General features: G+C 39.1%; 1 protein-coding gene across 2 annotated transcripts in view; it reads left to right on the forward strand.

Annotated features, from left to right (window-relative positions):
- LOC143033858 (uncharacterized) overlaps positions 1-2500 on the forward strand; it is a 17171-nt gene that overhangs the window by 224 nt on the left and 14447 nt on the right. The window contains exon 1 of one of the 2 annotated variants that reach the window (XM_076199421.1): positions 15-139. The exons of the other annotated variant lie outside the window; for it this stretch is intronic. The gene's annotated coding sequence lies outside the window, so the exon portion shown is untranslated. Of the gene's footprint in view, positions 1-14; positions 140-2500 lie in introns of those variants that run through there. 2 annotated transcript variants of the gene reach the window in all.

The following is a 2500-nucleotide window of genomic DNA, read 5'->3' on the forward strand; positions in this document are numbered from 1 at the left end:
TGGAAATTTGGTGTGCTATCGAAGTGTCGCGTTTTTTGAGACTTAGCCGGGCGCGGACGGGTTGGCGCGGCCAAAGAGCGAGTTTGCTACAAGAGTGACACATCTGTATCAGTGTATCGGTGACATTCATGAATACTGTGTGAGTATTAGCTTTGTAGGAGTGACATGTCGTCTGTCTGTCTTTGATAATTTCGTTGTGTTGGTGAAGTTGTTGCTAGATGGTATTAATACCGTTACTGACGAGTTCCCTCATCACAAAAATAAATAAACGAATAAAAAGTATATGTTCAATTAAGATAAAGATAAAATTGACAAGAATAGATAAAAATAAAGAGACCAAATGTAACCTTAATGATTTATAAATATATCCTGTGCAGTGTCCTGACATCTCGATTGATGTGTCAAACGTTTAATTGTTCAGGATCTGATTATTTTGATTTTATTAATACTTTTGGAAAGGAGCAGTGAAGTTTAGGTAAAAAGTTCCAAAAGTTGTTGAAAAGATGTTGATATGGAGATCACTAGGAGTACCCAACGTTGTGTTAATAATATGAAAACTGTCATGATTTACCAAGTGAAAATTTCTCCATACCTCAGACACAAATTTCATCCCTTGCTTTGTACTTATAAGAAAAAAATAGTTTTGCCTCAAAGTCATTCTATTTGGTTAAATATTGATACTTGGTAGAGATTAACTTTGAATAATATCATATGAGTTTAAGGGAATTCTTTAGTCAAACACCAACCAGGATTTTGAATTGTGTATTGAAGTTTATGTAGGCGATTTCAGAAATACATTCCTTGTGTATCTTTGTGCAGATAGTTGTGTATCAGTGTATTAGTACAATGAAAGTTGTGAAAAAATATAGACATGGTAATTGGTAGACTATGAATCTTATGGATATATTCCTATTTGGTCTGTATTGTAATCAAAAGAATGTGTATATATTAGCCGTCACTGTTCGGGTTGAAGTGTTAGATTTAGGTATTAAAAGTAAAACTTAAATGAAGAAAGTGAGGCGTCTTGCAGCGGCGCAGGCTCAAGATGTGGTTACTCTCTATCCTCTCTATCGAGAGTTCGACTCCGCTTCAATCTCTCTCTTCCCTCCTCTGGGGACTTGTTGCTAACTAGAATGAGATCCCCAACTTTGCACTCGGCCCCCACTGTTCCAGAATCTAGCTGGATATTTCTTTCTTTGATTATACTAGACTGTCTGGATACTAGGAAATACAAATTTTTACCATAAAGTTGGTTTAGGAAGTGATTTTTTTTTTTCGTTGCAGTTTTGTCTCGCTTGATTTTTGAGTGTTTGGTACTGAATATCAAGCTGTGAGTACACTTTTTATCACCCACAGGTGAATACCCAGTGTACTGTGGGTGTGACAGTAGGTGTCGTCAACTGGTGACGCTACACTAGGTGGTGGTGGGTAAGGTGTGAGAAGGTGCAGGGTGTGGGGGGTGAGGTGACGAGGTTGTGAGGTTGTGAGGTGAAGGTGGTTGATTGCTGTCCTCGTTCTATGGTAACGATGCTGACCTACCTGGCCTACAAGTGGACTAATAAAGATGCAGTCACTATACAGGCGTACTGGAAGATGTGTGTATATTCGTATAAGCATGCATATATGTATATATATATATATATATATATATATGCGGGTGTGTATATATGTATATATATATATATGTATACATATATATACATATATGATATATGTATATACAGTATATATATATGTATATATATATATGTATACATATATATATATATATATATATATATATATACATTGTGTGCGTATGTGTGCGCCCGAGGACACGTGCACGTGCGTGCGTATTCGTAGCAGACATCGCACGCGCGTCTGCAAGCGTTGCGTCATGCTTTGAGAATATTCATGATGCTTGAAACACCGTCTAGTAAATTTGTGTTCTTCGTCTTCCGGAAGTTGTGAACAAGATTAACGGTCATCGAGGTTCAGAGAACGTCGACTCTTTGCCAAGACAGAATTGGCGTTGATCTCGGGTGTAGGTTCTTTATTCCTCTCGGTGTATACTTAGTGACTGACTTCTGCTTCAACCTTGGCCTTGTACTTAGCCCTGTCGTGGCTTCATCTTCGTCGTTGTCAAACTTCTGAAGTGTGTCTTCTTCAAGGTCTATTCTAGGGGCTACAAGATCTACACAGTTTGTGGGTGCGTGTCTGTGTGTATGTGCCCCTGTGTGCGTGTGTCTGTGTCTATGTGCCTGTATATGTGTGTGTGTGTGTGTGTGTGTGTGTGTGTGTGTGTGTGTGTGTGTGTGTGTGTGTGTGTGTGTGTGTGTGTGTGTGTGTGTGTGTGTGTGTGTGTGTGTGTGTGTGTGTGTGTGTGTGTGTGTGTGTGTGTGTGTGTGTGTGTGTGTGTGTGTGTGTGTGTGTGTGTGTGTGTGTGTGTGTGATTGGAGGGGACATTCACACTGGTAAATTAAACTGGGGTTGTAAAGGTTGCTAGTTTTAAATGTTTCCT

Source organism: Oratosquilla oratoria, chromosome 16 (assembly GCF_046742065.1).
Source record: "Oratosquilla oratoria isolate Oo_2021 chromosome 16, ASM4674206v1, whole genome shotgun sequence".
NCBI lineage: Eukaryota > Metazoa > Arthropoda > Malacostraca > Stomatopoda > Squillidae > Oratosquilla > Oratosquilla oratoria.